General features: G+C 38.0%; 1 protein-coding gene across 1 annotated transcript in view; it reads left to right on the top strand.

Moving 5' to 3' along the window:
- The first annotated feature begins 8,361 nt into the window (after positions 1-8,361).
- Positions 8,362-21,672, top strand: part of KIAA1217 (KIAA1217 ortholog) — a 464,836-nt gene continuing 451,525 nt past the window's right edge. Inside the window, exon 1 of the mRNA XM_041765783.1 lies at positions 8,362-8,485. The gene's annotated coding sequence lies outside the window, so the exon portion shown is untranslated. The remainder of the gene's footprint in view (positions 8,486-21,672) is intronic.

Raw genomic sequence — 21,672 nt, forward strand, 5'->3', positions numbered from 1 at the left:
TTGAGCAGATCTGGGGTATTTATAGGGAAAGGAGCCATGTGAGTGGCATAACCTTTGGACTAACCTAGTAATGAACATGTTATGTTCCCAACCCAATCTGACCTAGACCAACCTTTACCTCGAAAATGCTTTTTGGATTTCTAAACCACAAGTTCATGATTACTGAAGCTAAACATGACCTTAATGGTCTATCAGCTGCCATGTCATAGCTGGAATGGGAGCGTGGCTGTGTGAGAGTCTGAGGAATGGGGGCTCAGGGATAATTGAAGACAGGAAACTTTGAGCAGATTTTTGGATCTAGGACAGTCCCAACTGCCCAATGCCATCTCACACATGGCTATCAGAGTTGCTGGGTTCTCCATTGGAGTCCTAACATCACCCTCATGAGCAGTTTGCCTTCTGCCCTGCTACCCAGGACACGCTCGGTAGAATGGAACAGAGGCAATATATGAAAGTTGGGGAGGGGCCTGAGACTAAACTTGTATAAGTCTAAGCTCAGAAGTCTCTCTAGAAGGTGTTGTTATGGAAGTGAAAGAGTTATGTCTGGGTTTTACTCTAAGATTGAAGTTTCTGAGCATAGCTGAGCATGACACCACCAGGGGGCAGTATGAAGCTATATCCATTACTCATTATTTCAGTCTTGACCACAGTCCAAGCCAACCTTTTCTGTCCCTTTACAGGAGCTTCATGAAAAGCTCTTAGGTGACGTTTAAAATTTAAAGCTGTGGGAATGTTAGGTAAATCCAACAACATCATTAAGAATAGGTTGTATTTTCCCTTTAAAACCAATACCAAATAAAATAAAATAAAATAAAATAAAACCAATACCAAATTCAGTTTTACTGGGAATATGTCACCATTCATAATCTCATCTAAAATGGCCATTTTTCACTGGTTTCACCATCTGAAATAAGAATGCATTATTTAGAATTACATAATTCCTTGCCATCTGCTGTAAAGCAGAAAACTTGCTTCCCTGTGGCTTGTAAAGCTTTGCATCCAATCCATGTTATACAAATTTTAAAGTATACAAGGATAGCATGATATACCAGAGATATTATTCAGATTATTTTTTGTTCAGCCTTTGCCATGTGTCAAGCATTACTCTGAGAATGGCATAGCTCTTGCCCTCAAAGAACTTATGGTTTCCCAGGGGATCAGATAAATTAACAGAAGGGCCAGTTTCCTAGCACTCTGTTAGCTTTTAGGGAATAACTGGTCAATTTGGAAAATGGAAAGAAGAAACAACAATCATTTCTGGAACTGTTACAGCTTAGAGAACCTACCATGTTCATAATCTCAGATTTGGGTTTAATAATCAAGTGCCAAATGTAATATATATATGCCCCACCCTGTATATATATATATATATATATATATATATATATATATATATATATATATACCCCAAACCATGATATATATATATACAGCCAAGTTAGGGTAAATGGCTTCTTCCTTATTAAGAGAGCATTTTTCCTTTTTCCTACAATTGTCATTGTTTCCCAAGCAATGTTTTCTTAGGATGGTTTTGCAAATATACGATGCATGGGAATAGACAGCAGTTGAGTTGAAAATCCAGGAAGGGATCCCTGGGTGGCGCAGCGGTTTGGTGCCTGCCTTTGGCCCAGGGCGCGATCCTGGAGACCCGGGATTGAATCCCATGTTGGGCTCCCAGTGCATGGAGCCTGCTTCTCCCTCTGCCTGTGTCTCTGCCTCTCTCTCTCTCTCTCTCTCTCTCTCTCTCTCACTGTGTGCCTATCATAAATAAATAAAAATTTAAAAAAAAATTAAAAAAAAAAGAAAATCCAGGAACTATTGCATAAAAGCACTGAGGAGTTTGGAAGAACATGGAGTTTTTGGATTGAAACAATAATAAAATAATGTCACTGCATCATGAACCAGGTGCTGCATTCTTGTCTAATGTGTCTTAATTCTAATTAGTTAAACAGCAAAATGAAGCCTTTATTTTTTGGCAAGGTTAAGTGTATGGTTGAGTGCTCTCAGCACAGGTTAGGGATTTATAAACTCTTAATCTGAGTCCCAGGTCTATTATTGACTTTGGGAAAGTCATTTAACCTCTTGTTTCTTATTTCTGGGGAGTAAAATGGAAGTAATAAAATGGCCCATCTCACTGGGATTCTGTGATGAATGTCACAAATGATGGAAATATACTTTGCAAATTCAACTGGTATTGGGAATGCTGATATGAACCCTTAGCAAAGGGGCATTTGTCCTGTTTCATAGAGAAAGAATCCCTCCACTTCACTCTTTTGCTCACCTCTACCTTTGAGTATGTCCAGAAGGTCATCTAGCTCTTCTTACCTTTATGTAAAGCAGACACCAATTTCAAAGACATTCAGAAAGCATCTTTATGTTCTTCAGGAAGCAAGGACTGCTAAAGTAAAATTATGGTAGTTTTGCTTATACCCCTTCTTGCCTCAGGGTGATGGGGAAGGTTTTAGGGTGTGGAGAACCCTACAGATAAAGTGGCTTTATTATGTAGGAAGGAGACAATTTCTTTATGGGAGAAGGACAACATTGGACCAGAGCTTCTTACAATGGGTTTCTCCTCACTAAACAGCATGAAAGCAGGAACCAGACAATTTCCTTTTTTACTGTGTACCCAACAACTAGCACAGTGCCTGGCACAAAGTAGCTGCGCAATAGTTTGTTAAAGGGAAAGTGGAGGAAAAAAAATCAGCTGGTTCATCTGATATGCTAATAGCCACTCCAAAATGCTTAGAAGCTACATTTTCTAGGAAATAAAATAATAAAAATAAATAATCATGAAATAGTAGAGAGTAATATTAATCAATTTTTATCTCGATTTGTATGTAAAATAAAAACTTAATACATTAAAAATGAATTTTAACTTGGATCTCTGTTGGTTTATTGGATTTTTTTAGCAGTCAAATTTTTCTATAAGCTGGGGTTTCTGGAACACATAAAAATGAAGAGAGATGCTAGTTTTAAACTTACATTGTGGAATTTCCAACTAAACCTAAGTTGCTCACATGGGAAAATGTAATTTCAACCAGATGGACTTTATTCCTGTTTACTCCTAAACATCCAAAATATTTCACAATGTAAAGGTATAAAGAGTAGATGCAAATACCTTTAAAACCTACTGTTATCTTGTAGATGCTCAGTGTTACTCGAGAATTGAAAAACAGCATGGCTCAGTGGTCTAAGCTTTTTTCAAATTTGGAAGGATTCCCTGAGGCTCACCTATAGATGGCTTGTACTGAGATTTCAATAGCTTTGTTCTTTTGGTGCTCTGTTAGAAAGAAGCAGCCACATTTTAAGATTTTCTACCAACTTAACAGAAAGTTCTATCATGAAAGGAAGTTGTTATTATTTCAGGAAAGAGTTATATTCTTTCAGATTACCACATGCCCCCAAAAAGCTATTGTGGAAAGGAACAGAGATTATTGCTCAGAGGAAAATGTAGGTTTAAAGCCGTTTTCAAAAAAGAAATGCTTTTATTTTTTTTACATGACTTGGATCCATATTCAGTAAAGAGCTTTGCTAATCATTTTTCCTAATTACTTTGGCTAACTCATACTTGATGAAAAAATACATTGTGAAGACTGCAGTGAAGTATAAGTTGTTCTCCCATGTAATTAGTTTGTTCTCAGAGCTCATTTTTATTATGAAAATAATTTGTGGTGGTTACTTATAAGGGAGAGGCTCAAGCTGGAAGGCTTCAGGATAATATTTCCTCTATGAAACTTTCTCTACCATGACAATTCATTTTATTCCTTGGAAGTCAAATGTATATTTTACATCTAATTCCTGATATACAGACTAAACAAGCCCAGGACCTCGACGGTCTGACAGCATTTCTGTGGCGTTCTTTCATGGAGAGAACTAAAGGCTTCAAGCATCTGTGGCCATGTATTTCCTTCAAGGGAATCTGTTTCGGGGGCCCTGTTTCTCTTGCCTGTCTCTCTCTCTCCCTCCCCCTGCAAACATGGTTGCATGGGAAATACGGGGACTGGGGAGGGAGGGCAAAGCTATGTTCATATATGCCTGGAGTCTCTGCCCTTTGGGGACATTGACTGGTTTGGTTCATGGTTCCCTTAAGCCAAGAGGAAAAATGAAGGGGGGTGAGGGTGCTTTCATTTTCTTCTCTAAAATCAATCTCTCTGCCAGTGCTCTGGATCCTATCCATACCAGCCCCCCAGGAACTTTCTCTCAATTACTTTCAATTTTATCCTCCATTTGGCTCTTTCTCCTTTACCTCTAAACATGATGAGTAAGTTCATTTGTATTTAAATTTAAAAAAGGACTAAACCTTACCAAAGTCTTAAAAAATATGCTTTCCCTGATGCTTTTCTTTCTTTGAGACCTATTTCCTGACTTTTATGTACTTTGCAGTCTGGCCCTAGCCTGTAATACCTTTATTTCTAAAATGTTAATTCAATAAAATCAAACTTCAAGTCTGTACATCAGAGAGAATTTCCCAAATATTTCAGGGGCCTTGAATTTTGGACAGCTCCCCCTGCTGCCCAACCCAACCCCGCCTTCCCATATTCATTATAGAGGGAAAATGTATTAGAAAACCCTAATAAAAATCCCACATGCCTCTGCTGATCTATTAAAGCTAACTATAGGTTTCACAACATCGCTGTAAGCATGGTTAATATATTGGAATAATTTTTAGCATTTTTAAGTACAACTCAGTAAAGTATTCCTTTATACAGTTGGCATCAGGCATTGAGGAATACAACTTGCCTGTTGGAAGGGATGATGTCATTTTTTTTCAGCTTTAACTATCTCCTATGCTTTACATGAAACCAGCAATGCCTAGAAAAGGATTTATGTGCTTATTTAATAGCAACTAAATTAGTAAGACCTTCTGACCTCTATACTCTTCAAATGGTATTTCTCTAACTCTGAATATCATCAACAATTTCATGGTTAGGAGAAATCTCATCTTGCATTCTTGTATCCTATCTAGTTATGCAGCCAGTTTGGATTTCTCAAATGAGAAAATGTGAGCAGTAGCCAGGGGACCCAAGGGAGAAATTCTGTTGCAAAAAGAGGCAAGTTTCACAATTGTTTTTCTCATAAAGATGGTTCCGACAAAGGATGACTTCCAATGATGAGCATGCCACTTGGAATCACAGGTGTTTTCCACAATTCTGCCACTAATAGGAATTTGCAGTGGTCAAACAACAGAATTTCACTCAATCAGACTCACTAGCTTTTATATTCCTCTTGTCTCAGAGTCTTTGCATGTGAAATAATTGGAGTTCAGCTGACTTGAAGTTAATATTAACTTAAGTAAAATCTCTCTTCCAAAATCTTACAAACTAGGTAGGAATATTCAAAATATTTCAGAGGCCTTTTTTTTAAAAAAAAAGATTATATTTATTTATTCATGAGAAATACAGAGAGAGAGAGACAGAGACAGAGACTCAGGCAAAGGGAGAAGCAGGCTCCATGCAGGGAACCCGATGTGAGACTCAATCCCAGGACTCCAGGGGCACACTCTAGGCCAAAGACAGGTGCTAAACCGCTGAGCCACCCAGGGATCCCCCTTTTAGAGGACTTTTAATTTTTTTTGAAAATGACATTTTTCAAGTAACATCAAGTACCTTCAATGCATTCATTCACTTTTTTTTTAACAACCAATGATTGCAAATGTTCTTACTCATTCATTATAAGAAAATTCATTAAAGGCTTCTAGTTGGCCATGTTTAGTACTGTAACTGAAGTTACTTTGTGTAAAAGTAATAAATCTATCTGTATTTGAGGGACGCCTGGGGGGTTTACTTGGTTAAGCATCTGACTCTTGATTTTGGCTCAGGTCATGATCTCAGGGTCTGAGATCCAGCCCCGCATCAGGCTCCATTCTCAGCATGGAGTCTGCTTGAGATTCTCTCTCTCTTTATCCTTCTACCCCCCCCTTTCTAAAAAAAAAAAAAAAGTTCCAGATGACTGCACATGAAATGAATAAATGTGATTCCTTGTTAAAAAAAAAATGTATCTATTTGAAAGTATGCTAGAATACCCTTTTAATATCTGTCCCAATTAATCTGACTTCACCACACCTGACCCTAGAGAACTTTTCTACAAAGATATCTAAGCAATAGATTATTATTATTATTACTTCCCAGCAAATAATTCAGGATATACTTTCCTGTTCTGTTGCAATATCTACTCTGTTTACACACAATTTGCCTGCCTTTTCATCTATAATGCTTTCATATTACCCTTCTTTTCTTTCATGTGTGGTGGCATGGGTAGGAAGGGGGAAGAAGAATGAAATGGCATTCACTGGGGCAAACTTTTTTGGAAGGAGGAGTCAAGAAGACTAATTACAAATGTTTGGAATTGGGCAGATCCTGCGGGAAGGGAAGGCTATGAGCCTTAGAATCAGGGATGACCTTGAAGCTGGTGTGGTGTCATGAGAGGCCCAACTGGGGTGGTTAGATGATGAGATGCAAGGAAAATGGAGACTGGCAATTTTTGTTCCCCACAGTAAAGATATTCCCATTGAATTGCAAGCTATGAAAAATACAGAAAAGTAGCCATGGAGAGAATGGGCTATGGAGAGTTGGGCTCACACGGGTTTGAGAGCAGGCTCTGCTACTTACAACATGCTCTTTGGACAACTTATTTAACCTCTGTGAGCCTCCACATGCTCATCTGTGAAATGAGGCTGATAATGTTGTCTCCTGACTCATAAGGTTGTTGTGATGATCACATGGGCTAATGTGTGGGGAGCAAGGCTGGGCACTCATTATAAGCTAGTTTTTGTCTTTATTGTAATAAAGCAATCAAGTAGCTATGTTAAAAATGTTTTATTTGGTAAAATAATCACTCCTTGGCCTAGTCTGTGGTTTATGTCAGTGGAAGGATCTCAGATTTTGAAGTGAGACTGACCAAGTTCACATCCTGGGTCCACTACTCAGTAAGAATGTAATTTTTAATGTGGAGACTCTCATTCCTTGTGAATAATAGGGAATCGTTCTGCCTTTCTCAGATAGTTGTTTTGTTATCAGGATTATAAGTGATACTACTGGGCTTAATAGGATTCCTTATTAAAGATAGTTGCATAGTGATTTTCAATTCTCAGCTTTTCAGTGTTTTTGCCATTCAGTGGCTAATGGAAAGTGGAACAAGTATTAAAAAGAAGAACCCAGACAAAGTAAAAATGTCCATAAGGTCTCATGATAAAGTGGGAGTAGAATCAGTATTAGAATCTGGAATGTAGATCAGTAGAATTGGAAAACTATTCTCCATTCTATTAGCATATCTACTTGAATTCAACACAAGAAATAATCTAAATGGTATAGACATAACCAATATTTTAAATATTTAATAACAGCTATTTCAGGGTCAAAACTTAATAATGTTTGTGATACATTTTAATTGTGGCATAGTTCAAATTTTAATAACAAAGCTATTTTAGTGTCAACACTCAATGTGTTTGTGACACATTTTAATTGTAGCCAATGACTTTTTCTCATAGTTTCATCCATGATTTTCTTTCCACTTAGAAATGTGTTTCTCTGGATCTTAACAAGGGTTGATATGAGATTTCCATTTGAGGAGATTTTCTACAGGGTTGTACTATCCCGTGTGCACTCCTTTCACAGACATCAACTAACCTCCCTGCAGCTCCTGGAAGCATAGGAATCTGCTGACTGCAGAGGAAGATTGCAATGTCAAGTTTCATTTTCTGGGGCTCCTCAGTGAAACTGAACTAGTCCTTCACAGATAAGATGCCCCTTGGCCTTGTCCATGATTTTAAAACCTGTATGTAGGGTAATTCATGTTCTTTGGTGGAATACTCCCCCCACTCCCCTCTGCCACCACCACCCCACACTTTACCACAGTCCCATGGTTATTTCCCACTGAGCACAGCAGGACTAATAGAAGCCAAGCATCTTTGGATAGTAGGCTCTTAATAGGATACAGCAATCATGCCTGACCATCCCTCCCCAACCAAGGGAGCAGAGAGGCAAATCAGAGATGGTTCAGCCTTTCATTCAGCCTCTCTGATTCTCAGTTGGCCTCTCCTAATTTCCTTCTCCCCCAATCAAATAAACTTGCTCTTATTTTCATGGTTGATCTAGCTTCACATGTTTACCTTCCTTTGTAGTGTGCAACTAATGTTTTATGGAAAATTAGAAGTTAAAACCTCTCATTTCAAGTACATTGCAAAGGTATATATGTGTGATTACAAGGCATTCTGTGCTATGCATTGTATGTGTATTTTACTCTTGGTTCTTCCTGTAGTTTTTAATTGGCATGAATTTTTAATTACTCAGCAGTTACTTGGTGGAAACCATTGTCATTCATTATTATTTGTATTTTTCAGGTGGAGAGACAGAGGTCCTAAATTTGTACTGATCCCACCGTGTATTTTGTGTCTCAGAGACTGTTGGAGCCCCAATCCAGAGCCCCAGGGTTTTGCTCCAAAAGATCACACTACTTATCTATGGAAGACTCCTCATTTTATTTTTAGGTAAGGTCTTTCTTCTTGTTAAATCCCAAAATAAACATTCATCATCTTAACAGTGAATGAATAATGAACAAAATACTTCTATGTTAAACTTGACTTCTTCATTTCTTCCTCCCCAGCCCACTGGAACAAAATGTCTGAGTTGAATCTTGCGGTCTTCTTCCAATGTGTATTTGCTCTGATATGCAGCTGTTTTATTTTTTTTAACCATTCTTTCCTTGGGCTTGCAGGCAGTGTCATTGATATGTGTTACTTTTCAGGGCATGTTTTATATTCACTTAGATGCCTGTCTTTGTATCCGGACTCTGGCTTGAAGCCATCATAATGAGTAAATAATAAGAGAATGTTCAAAGAACATGAACTTTTGGCAAACAATATGTGGACCTGTGTAGGTATCTGATGACTTTGTCTATGGATTGAATAGAATGAATAAAATATAAGAGTCCCTTTTAGGCCTGCCTAGTGACGTAATGTTGATCACAGGGTCCCACAAAAGTAGCTAAGTATATTTGCCAATTGCACTGAGATACTTTTGCTTTGCCTATAACAGCCTCCTGTAGGTGGACTTGAGTGTCTGGAATGAGTGAATAAGTTGACCAAATTGACTTCTTATTCAATTGTCATTGTATTTATTGGTTGTATTTATCTGGCCCAAATTCTGATCATAAATCCATTAGTTCAGTTTTTTATACTAATAAAAGCAATTTCCATTTTGAGTTTTCCCCCCTTACAGAAGTACACATACAACTCTCCCCATTCTGACACCACGTTGTAAAATTTTGATATTTGATCCAGAGGGATTTAGGAAAGAGAACAGATAGATCCTATCACAGCACAGTCTTTGTTCAACTTGAGTTTTGCTTTCTTGAGCAGTGTGCAAGAATGAGCCCAATACTCAGCCATATTGCAGAGCACCTGAGAACATCATGATCTGAGAATTGCTGACAAGAAGTCATTGAACTTAGCCTCACCAACCCTTGAACTGGGAATTCACAGCTTCTCTGTTTGCACTAGCTCTGACACAGAAAGTGTGCTGAGTAATACAAGAGTATTACTCTTGCAAAATAGCCTCTGAATTCAAGGAACCAAAGAGGGCATTTCTTTTCTTTCTGTAAAGTGACAGTGTTGGTAGGACACTGTCAGATGAAAGAGGGTGTGTGGATGCTGGATTTTGTGCCACTAGAGAGCTAGTTAGTAGGTCTTGCTTATTCTTGGCCAGAAACCGAACTGACCTCAGAATGGGAACTCAGAAGTCCTCCTAGCTCCTGGTGATTTACTCTGATTTCTCGATGTAGGCATATGGATTTGATTTTCTACTGTCTCTGTAAATACTGTTGTGTCTGTCTCCCTGCCAAACCAGCTACCTTTCTCACCCCAGAGAGAAGCCAGAGATCAGACATTCCTATACTACAGCCCCATTAGACACCATAAGGGGAGGGAGCAAATCTGGCAGTCAAAATGATGTGTGTATTTGAATCTTGAAAGAGCCAGGCTAACCTTAGAGTCAGTGGGCTCCCATAAATAACCTGTGTCCCTCTCTCTTTGTGTGGTTTGGCTTGGAATGCCTTTCTCTTTAGAGTTGTACAGGCAGCCAGAGATCAAAGAGTCAACCGTTTATGGATGCATAGTTCATTACAAAGTCATCGTGCTCAGCAGGAGGACTCTGGCTAAAGCACAAATAATTTTCTCCCATTACTATTTTGTTGCATGGATTGGGGTTGGAGGGCACTAAAAGACCTTGCAACAACTTTAAATAATGTAAAAAAGAGAGAGATGAAAATTCACTTTCAAAGGAGGGTTAAAACTTAACTGGCATCTTTTTAGGGTATGGTATGTGGTAGGAGGAAAGAGGAAGTAAAGAAATTGACCCATTACCACATGGAATGTGGTTCAAGAAGAATAATAGAAGGCAGAACAGTATCCTGTGTAATTCACTTACCCTTGGGTAAGCATTACGGAGAGCCTTTGATAAGCAGAGCAGAACATATACAGGGTTTTTTTTAAAGCCCAAACTAGATAATGCATTGGAAAAACGGGCTTTGAACTAGTTTGCTACAATGTGAAGAATACATGTGTTTTAAATTATAGCACTGGTGATGTTAACAATCCCAGAATTGTGGATGATCACAATGATACAAAATAATAACTGCTACTTATTCAGTGTCTGCTGTGTGTCCTGTGCTGTGCAGCAGCGTATGCCATATCTTTCCATCGTCCAACCATGCACAAGAGAGGTTTTGTTATCCACATTTACACATGGAAACGGGACTCCACAAAGTTCAAGTGCTTTGCTCAAAGTCATACAGTCAGTAAGTGGTGAAACCAAAATTTGAACTCAGCTCTGAAATGAAGCAGAAACAGCCTGTAGTTCATGTGTCTTGCTCCTAACTCCTCCCCTGGCCTCTGTTGCAGGGGGTTTTGGAGCTCTTCTGATTTCCAAACTCAGGAGTTTTGTTCGACAAAGAGCCATCTCAATCTGGTGGCCGCTCTTCGGGCCAGGGTAGATCACCTCCAAGTCCTGCTTTCCTGTGTCCCTATTTCCCATAGCCACACAGTCCTACTCTGGCTTCTAGGACTGCCATTGACCATACACTGGCCTTCTGCCAGGAGCATGATGAAGAAATCACTTAGAGGAAATACTTTGTCAGGTCGATTGCCTATTTCAAGGGCCATAAAGGACCCTTGCTGCACTTCTTGTTTAATTGTATAGAATGTGAAAAAATACTTTCTTTGAAGGAAAACTCAAGGCACTGAATGAGTCTGTCCGTGTGAGTGCCCTGTCAATGTGCTGTCCATAGGTAGTCGGGCATGATCACTGACACCTCATCCATCGTACTGCATAGTAATAACACTCGATCTCGTGTGTTTTCTGCATGAATGTTAGGGACTGTGTAGCTTGTAAAAGATCTGTCACATATCTGATCAGTTATAGTGATAACTGAAGAACATTTCCTCAAATGCATTAATTTAGCAGATATCCTGTCCTACTTTGTTACTGTAATTTTAGTCAAAGCTGAACTGTGTGAATCTTAAAAAGAAAAAAAGAAAAGCATAGGGTGTAATGCAACGAACTATTGAGTTCTTTGCCTAGAGTCCATAAAATCCCAGTGGCTAACGTCTCAGTGACTATGTGATCACTGGGAGCCTTTGTCCTCATCCCTGATAAAACCTGCATCACAGGGAGACCCTAACATCAAATAAGTAAGATGAATGTAAAACCACAACAATCTACAAATGCTATCTTTTTCTGTTCTTCTCAGTGATACTATCTTTTGTTCAACCCCGTTCTTTATGCAGCTTTCAATAATGGTAGTTTAAAAAGGTCAGAGGGGCGCCTGGGTGGCTCAGTCAGTTGAGCATCTGACTCTTGCTTTTAGCTGAGGTCATGATCTCAGGGTGTTGAGATCGTGCCTCACTCTGGGCTCTGTGACGCAGTCTGCTTAAGATTGCTGCCCTTCCTTCTACCCCTTACCCCCCACCCTGTGTGTGCTGTCTCTCTCTCTCGCTCTCGCTCTCTCTCTCAATAAATAAATAAATAAATAAATAAGTCAGAAATAGATGCAAATAATCAGTGAATTCTTTTTTGCCAATTTAAGTGAAAGGCAATGGAGAGTGTCATCCAAAATCCTGTGGATTCTTGAAATCCCTCCCTCCACATTTTCTTGAAAGCTTTCACACGTGCAGTGTAAGAAATTGTGAGTCAGCCTTCTCCAAGCCTGACTTTAAGAGTTGCAGAAATCAGCTGCCAGGCAGCACATATGTTCTGAGTTCCATGAGAGGAAGAAAATACATTTGCTGAAAAGAAATGGAAACCTTAAAACCAATTGAGTTGTAATAAAGACACTTTGCATTTTGCTAACTTCTTTTCCCTCTGGTCCCTGGCTGCTTTTCTGGCCCTGGACAAATTCTCCTGCTCCTGAGGCATCTGTCACCCCAACCACTCCCTCCCTGGGATATGGGCTCCAGCTGGCCTCAGTGGCCAATGGGGGAAAGCTGGGGAAGTGCAGAATGACCAAAAGAGGGGATTGAAATAATATATCAACAGCAAACAGTACTTCTCGAATGTGAGGCACCCAAAGGCTATAAATCCATTCTCTTATTAAGATCTAGTAAGAATTAAATGTGGTAATAAACTTTTGTAATAAATTCCATTCTGCAGTTGTTGAGATGACTTTAGAGGGCCAAGTCATTAGGTCAAGGTCACACAGCTAGTGAGCCAGGCAGAGGTGAATAATAAAGCCTCTTAGCATTACATATGGGACTTCCAGACACTGGAAAGTATTTTCTTCTGGGCAGTTGCCTTCAGTAAGCACACCCATTAACCAAACATCCTAAAGGGGAAGGCTGCTAGCGAGTACTATGCTAACATGGTAGAAACCAGATTCGAACAGGCTGTGGGTTTCTCTTGGAGCAAAAAAAAAAATCAATTACAAGGAAAATGAAACACAACTTGGTGCTCTACTTAAGACACTTTAAACTCATTTAATGATATTTTGCCTTCTTCACCTCTCACTGAAGTAGTTCCATTCTTCAGTAATTGGTATTCTGTTGTTCTTGTGGATTGTCGGTCAGTGTGTTTTTATTCATTAAACTGCGTGAATAAAAATTGATGTGATGGAAGAACCATGGCAGCCTCAGCCACCGAACAAAGACTTTTCTAAACCAGCATTTCTCCTATAACATCTGGGTGAATGTTTCATGTGGGTTTTCCTTCCCCAAGTATCCGATGGCACAATTCTTTATTCAGAAAGAATTGACAGTGACATTCATTTGACCAAAAAAAAAAAAAAGGAAAGAAAAGAAGAAAGAAACATTTCTATATTTAACAAGACCCAAAGGCAACTTGAAAAACGCTTTCAAAATTTATTTTCATTTTGCCATCTAAAGCAAACCTCAATGTTTCTGCAGACAGGTGGGGCTGGTTGTAGCTCTTCTGAGTCCTTGTGAAAAAGATCATGTTGACTTTCTGAGATTCATCATCACAAAGGGCTTTGAAACATGCTTTTAAACTCGTGTTGAAATAGGTCACAATGTTAATCCTAAAGAAAAAAAAAAACCAATCCAGGTAAACCCAGAATCTTGGCTCCACCTCAAACCTCACAATTTGAAACTCCAGCTCACACCTCCAGAAGTTCTCCAAAGCATGACTTCTCTATGTGCATGCTTGCCACAGACAGCAACCCTGTGGTTTTCTTGACCCTACTAAAACCCGGCCAAGAAGCAGAAGCTCAAAGAATGCCATTTTGCATAAATCTCTCAAGCTGAAAAGAAATCCACAAGAAACATATTCCTGAGTCACAGAAAACCAAGGTTTTGGTGGTAAAATAGTTGTCTTTTCCTTCAAGAGTAGTGGAAAAAATTTTACCTCCTGCCTTTGAATAAGAGATTTCCCTGAAAACAATACTGAACTCTGTGTCTAGTTGCTGGAGCCCTGCATGCCTGGGATTGAAAGTTGGGTCAGAGCTTTCAGAGGAAGCTGGAATATAATGCCCATTATGATGAACTGTAACTTAGAAGCACTCTGTAGACACAAGAGAAGCCAAGGCTTTTTAAATGTGGTTTTGACAAAAAAAAAAACAAAAAAACAAAAAAAACCCTTAAATTTCAGTTGGATTGAGCTGCCACTGATTCCAAATCCTTCAGTTAGTAGAAAATATACCTTTTAAAAATGGAACTTTTTCTGGGATCACAGATAGCATCCTGGCCCGTGACATTTTTATGATTGAAATTCAGTCAAACTTCACAGATTATGTATTTGCAAATACCCTAACTCACTAACATGTATTTGTAGTCTCAGCATCAATACTTGGAGTGCTTTGTAGACATTCACATAAAGCAGAGTGGCCCAAAATTTGAATCATCCCAAGTGTGTGTCTCCAGCTGAGGTCAAACAAAGTGACACTCTGCCTTCTTGTTTCAACTCGTACTGTGTACAAGTGTCCTTTTCACGGTCTATTTAGTACCACATTTTTCTTATTTTTTTGCTGTTTGTTGGCAGTTTCACTGTTTTAAGTGGCCCCAAGCACAGAGCAGAGGTGCTCTGTAGTGTTTCAAAGCACAAGAAGGCTGAAGGGTGCCTGGCAGACAAAATACAGGTGTTAGATACCCTTCACTCAGGCATGAGTTATAGCGCTGTTGGCTGTGTGTGCCATGTTAATGAGCCAACAATATACATTAAATAAGGTGTCCTTAAACAGAAACACACATAAAACAAGGTTGTGTATTGATTGGTTGATGAAAATGAGACCAGAGGCTCTTGTAAACCATATCCTGTATTTCTCGTAGGAGCAGTGGTTCAGTACTCACTAATTCCGTGTTCACGTAGATATTAGAGACTCTAACTAGTGTAAATAATGAAAATTGGTTGTATTTGACTGAAAGCTCTGCACCATCTGCTGACTTAAGTGGCTCTGTTGTTAGTAGATAGTGTCCACTTATCATATCAAATGTGACTCAGAAATGTCTTGCTGTTTAGCATGTCATTTCAGATGAGTTCAGGAGTCCTGTAGACTGGATGAGGATCCAGTGATGCATGGTAAAAGAAAGGGAGGCTGGTTCTGGAATGTAGGGAGAGAAGCGAAATTTGGCCATAGGCATAACAAGAGTTATCCTAAGATGAAGGAGGTGGAGGGAGAGGAAGAAGCTGAGGAGAGAAATCTGAAGCTAAAGGAGAACGAGTGTGCTCCTAGTAAAATCGAGAGTCCACACCCATGATAATGCTCTTAATCATTGGATGTGTCCCCGTCTGAGAGTTTTCATCATACTTCTCCCACTGAAGTATACAGTAAGTAAATTAGTGTGCATAAAATGTCATATATACGTATGTATTTTTTTGGAGAGGAGTAGGTGAGATACCACCACATTCTGCAGAGTTTAATGACATCATTTTTTTGTGTGTGTGATTCAGTTTGTTTGTTTTTGCTTCCCCACATAAGGTCATGACTCTTTGTTTCATGGCTACCCAGAAAAGACAATTTTGATTTTGGATAAATAGCATCTGTGGAAATGTTTTTCTTAAGCCAGAGGGACTTGCATGTACTTAAGTTAATGGAATTTAATAACCTATTTAATACACTATGGCAAGAGAGAGATTTTTACCACCTAACTTAGAGAAACTATGTGTTCTCATATTCATGCAAAAGGTAATTTGTTTTATAGGCAGAAAATAGAGTTTACAGTTGAAATAAACAAATCATTGCTTTAAACAGTGTAGGAGAAAGTACACTACTTCAAAAATAATTGCTTGTTTACATGCATTTGCTTGTTGGAAACAAAAGACTGAAATGAGAACTCCTCTATCATCAGTCTGTTATGTAAAGAAATGAGAAAATATATACAGGGACCGAAAGCAGTAGAGAAAATTTCCCATAATCCCAAGTGAACATGATAAATTGTACTATTTTGCCACTTAATGGTATATTAGATCAATACAGCATCTAACTCATGAGCTTTAGTTACAAATCTCAAGTCTGGTAGAAAAGTACTTTTTTTAGTATTTCAGGAAAGCTTCTCAAAACTTTAGCAAAAATCAGTGCTGATGAAATATGGCCAAGTTATATCTTCACACATGAAAAATGTACTATTTTTTTTCCAGAAGTTTGAAAATCATTTTGAGTACTGAGTTTTTTAAGCAGTTTTAAAACCACATTGAACTGCTGCTAAAGTTTAATAGTTGTGCTCATCATATATTTTTTGAAAACTGAACAATGTTAAGGCACATAAAATACATAGAACCACAATTAATGCAAATTATTCAGTGAGTATTAACTGTTACAATAATATTGTTGTTATAGTAAATGTTAACCCTAAGCTAGTATATAATTATCAAATTTTCCTTCTTAAGTCCAGTATTTTCTTTTGAATATCATACATCCAGTGTCACTCTTGAAATCCACAAACTAACAAAGAAAAAGATAGGAAGCAATGAGTCAATAGGAGAATTTGAGGGCTGCCAAGATACTTTCCTAAGTCATGCAAGATATTTCCTATAAGGGACTGTGCTGTTCCCTTATGACTTTGCTGATCACCATTCATGTGTTTCATTAGTCAGGGTAATTAAAACTAACTGCTATAACAAGCAACCTCCAAATTTAGGTAGCTTAAAACAATAAAGATTTCTTTCTTTCTCATGTCATAGTTACATAATAGTCAGGTGGCTCTTCTGGGCATTCCCTTTTAAATAGTTTCTTTCATCTTATAGTTTCACCAGTCTCAGTGGAAAGGAAAGAATTTGTATATTTGGGAGATTTATGGCCAGGTCACCTGGGTCACCAAGTCTTGTCCTACCGACCCGCAGCTGCTGCCAGGATAGCCGCACCTGCTGGCCCGCGCGGGCTGTGGCCGCCGGGGAAGCTCCTGTGTCTCCTCCGCCTTTTGTCATCCTAGGAGGATCCAATGAAGCCGCAGAGAGCAGCGCCGGTGACTGGCTTCTGGAAGGCCGGCGGGGAGCCTGGGGCGCCCTGCAGGACTGGTCACTGCAGCTCCGAGCCAGGCCCTGGGCGCACCTGCCGGCCCATCCCTAGCACTTGCGCCGCCCCCTGCACCGTCCGGGTGCCAGACCAGTCCCTAAGATGGCAGTTGTGTCACCTTCCTGCTTAAACAGGCTGTTTTGAACCTTCCCATCCACGTGTCCTCTCTGAAGAAAAGACTAAATGCAAAATTGTGTGGCCTGGGGATAACACTTGAATAGACAAATTCTGCAAAATTGCCAAATGAACGTTTTTTAAGTGAATCCTTGTGTTTTTCCTGTAAGAGGCATGAAGCTTTGCATTGCGTGACGTACTTCTGAGTGTTTAATGTGATCATCTTAAAAAAGGAAAAAAAAAAAAAAAAAAAAAAAAAAATTACAGTATACTCTCCACTCACATTCTTTAGACCAGAATGTAGTCCTGAAGTCACAATGTAACTTCAAGGTGTTCTAGGAAGTGTTGTCTTCTTGTTTACATGGGAAAAAGAAACAGGATATGCTTTCTTGATTCTTCAGAGATAAAAAAGGTTTAAACCTTCCAGTATGCTTAGTTTATTTCTTAGCATGCCAATAAATGGGGTTGCCAGTTATTAAAAGGGAAAAAAGGCATAATTTGATATCATATTTTATGTATCACACCACACACAGTGGAGGTTAGTCTTAAGGACAGCTTAAGTTCCTAGTTTTCCAGAAGCTTCCCTGACCATCTCACCACACCCTGTTATGGTGAAATTGAGCAAATATTTCTTCATACACTTTATCTTTTCTTTCTATGTATTATATCTGGTATCTTCTTGTTAGACTCTAAGCTTTCTCTCTATGATAGCATAGTGTACTGTAGTGTAGTGTAACATTACATAGTATCATATCATATAGTAGGACATGGGCTCTGTAGTCAGATTGCAAGTGTTTAAATCTTGTTTGTATTACTTACTAGTATTTACATTATCTAATTATTTAACCTTTTTCTACTCCAGTTTTGTCACTTAAAAATAAGCATAGTAACTAAAGTATAGCTCATATATTGTTTATGAGGATTCATGATAAAATGCATAAAGTACTGAAAGTACTAAGCATTTATAACACATATGAGTCCTTGGGAGATGTTTAATATAATTACTAATACAGTCAAGAACTATGACTTTATTTCCTTGAATTATTTACTGCAGCTAGTATATAGGCTTGCCCACAGTAGGTCGCAACAAATGTTTACTGAAGAAGTAATGAATATTTGTGATTGATGAAGTAGAGAATCTTCTACTACAAATGTAAAAATATTCCCCAATACATTTCTTCCAGTTCCACACAGATAACAACATTTATTAAGGTATAATCTTGGGGCACCTGGCTGGCTCAGTCAGTTAAGCATGTGACTTGGTTTCTGCTCAGGTCATGATCTCAGGTGGTGAAATCAAGCCCCACATCAGGCCGTGCATTCAGCGCATAATCTGTTTAAGATTATCTCTCCCTCTTCCCCTTCTCCTTGCCCACTGTGCTCTCTCTCTCTCTCTCTCTCTCTCAAATAAATACATCTTAAAAAAAAAAGATATACTCTCAAGAGGCATCTGGGTGGCTCAGTCTGTAGAGCATTTGACTCTTTGATCTCAGGTCTTGATCTTAGAATTGTGAGTTCAATCATGAAAGACTCCTAACTCTGGGAAATTAACTAGGGGTAGTGGATGGGGAGGTGGGTGGGGGGTGGGGGTTACTGGGTGGCAGGCACTGAGGTGGGCACTTGACGGGATGAGCACTGGGTGTTATTCTGTATGTTGACAAATTGAACACCAATAAAAAATAAATTTATTAAAAAAAAAAAGAATTGTGAGTTCAAGCCCTGTGTTGAGTGTGGACCCTACTTTAAAAAAATAAAAGATAAAATCTCAATACAGAAATAGAAATTATTTTTAGAAGAAACAATTATTTATGTAGAAAATCCCAAAGAAGCAACGACAAATTGTTAGAACTAATAAGCAATTATAGCAAGGTCACAGGAAACAAGATTAATATAAAAAAGTCAATTGCTTTCCTATATACCAACAATGAACAAATGGAATTTGTAATTTAGAACACAGCACTATTTAATTAGCATCAAAAATTGAAGTACTTCATATAAATCTAACAAAATATGTACATGAGGAAGAACTGTAAACTCTGATGAAAAAAAAAACAAAGATCCAAATAAAGGAAGAGAGATTCCATATTCATAAATGGGAAGATTCAGTATTATTGAGATGTCAGTTATTTTCAAGTTGATCTACAGATTCAATGTGATCCCAGTCAAAATCCCAGTAAGCTATCTTATGGATATCAACAAACCAATTTTAAGGTATATGTGAAGAGTCCGCACAATACTGAAGGACAAGAACAAAATTGGAGGACTGACATTACCTATCATTATGACTTACTATTAAACTTCAGTAACCAAGACAGTGGGTGTTAGTGAAAGGACAGAAAAGTATATCAATGGAACAGAATGAATGGCCCAGAATTAGACCCACAGAAATAGTCAACTAGTCTTTGATAAAGGCAATTCAATGGAGAAAGAATAGTCTTTTCAACATCTGGACATTCATACACCAAAAAAAAAAAAAAAGAATCTATACACTAACCTCACACCTTTAACAAATATTAATGCAAAATGGATCATAATCCTAAATCTAAAACCCAAAACTATAAAACTTCTAGAAGATAACACAGGAGAAAATCTTTTAATTATTTAAGATTAATAGCAGCACTCTCAACAATAACCAAATTACAGAAAGTGCCCAAATATCCATTGACAGATGAATGGATAAAGAAGATGAAGTATTACTCAGCCATCAGAAAGAATTAAATCTTGCCATTTGCAATGACATAGATGGAACTAGAGTATATTATGCAAAATAAGTCAGTCAGAGTAAGACAAATACCATATCTTTCCACTCATATGTGGAATTCAGGAAACAAAACAAATGAATATAGGGGAAGAAAAATAAATAAGATTTTCTTTTTTAAAGGAGGAGACAAACTAGAAGAGACTGTTAAGAACAAACTGAGGGTTGCTGGAGGGGAAGTGAGTTGCAGAATGGGCTAAATGGGTAATGGGCATTAAGGAGGGCACATGTTGGGCAGCCCCGGTGGCTCAGCAATTTAGCGCCACCTTCGGCCCAGGGCCTGATCCTGGAGACCTGGGATCGAGTACCATGTCAGGCTCCCTGCATGGAGCCTGCTTCTCCCTCTGCCTGTGTCTCTGCCTCTCTCTCTCTCTATGTCTCTCATGCATAAATAAATAAAATCTTCCAAGAAAAAAAGGAGGGCACGTGTTGTGTTATATGTAAATGATGAATCACTAAATTCTACTCCTGAAACCAATACTACACTATATGGAAACTAACTTGAATTTAATAAAATCTTGAAAGAAAATAATTAATTTTAAAAAATAAAATAAATAAAATGTATGAGTTTTCCACATATAATTTTCAACAGGTTGAAGAAAAAATCTCTAGCAAAGATTTCTTTTATAACAAGAAAAATTCATATTAAAGGACTCCAGGATGCTATCCTAATTATCAGCTCTTTGCAATTATACTTGGTTTTGTGGGGGTGTGTGTGAAACAGTTTCATTCATTGGTTTACCTTCTATTATTTTTTAAATAAAACTTGGCTTTGCCTACATCTCTTTTTAAAAGGATTAAATCTTAAAGTAATTAAATCATTTAAGATATTGCACTAAAATCATGTCCATGAAGGAAAAAAGTCATAATTTGTACTTCATTAAAATTAAAAACTTGTTGAGTTCAAGTCCCACATTGAGCTCTATGTTGGGTGTGGCATCTACTTTAAAATTAAAAACTTGCGTTCAGTGAAAGACACTGTCAAGACAATGAGAAGACAAGGCACACACTGGGAGAAAATATTTGCACAACACATATGTAATAAAAGACTTGCATCCAAAATATACAAAGAACAGTTGAAACTTAATAAAAAAAAAAACAATTAAAAAATGATCAAAAAGCTCTGAACATAGACCTCGCCAAAGAAGATACATAGATGGCAAATAAGCACATGAAATGATTCTCAAAATCATTCGTCATTAGGGAATTGCAAATGAGAACAATAATAAGATACCAATATACATCTATTAGAATGGCTAAAATTTAAAATACTGACAATAACAAATGATGTCAAGGATGTGGAGCAATAGAAGCACTTACATTGCTGGAGGGAGCATGAATGGTGCACCTACTTTTGAACACAGTTTTACAGTTCTTTACAAAATTAAACTTAAGTTTATGACGTGATCCAGTAGCCACACTTAAAAGCATTTTCGCAAATGAGTTGTAGATTTATGGTCACACAAAAATCTTCATATTAATTTTTAATTCCCTTTGTCCCCATAATTGTCCAAAAATTGGAGAGAACAAGATTTCTTCAATAAGTTAATGGATCAAAAAATTATAGTTATATCTATACAATGCAATATTATTCAGCAACAAAAAGAAATCAGTTATAAAGCCTTGGAAAGACATGGAGGAGACATATTAGTAAGTGAAATAAGACTGTTTGAAAAGACTGTATGATTCTAGTTGTACAACATTTTATAAAAAGCAAAACTATGAGAACATTAAAAAGATCATTATTCCAAAAAAAAAAAAAAAAAAGATCATTAGTTGCCAGGTTTGAGAAGGGAAAGAAGAGGAAACACAGAATGAATAAGTGGAGCAGAGGGGATTTTTAGGGCAGT

The sequence above is a fragment of the Vulpes lagopus genome, chromosome 8 (assembly GCF_018345385.1).
Source record: "Vulpes lagopus strain Blue_001 chromosome 8, ASM1834538v1, whole genome shotgun sequence".
NCBI classification, from domain to species: Eukaryota; Metazoa; Chordata; class Mammalia; order Carnivora; family Canidae; genus Vulpes; species Vulpes lagopus.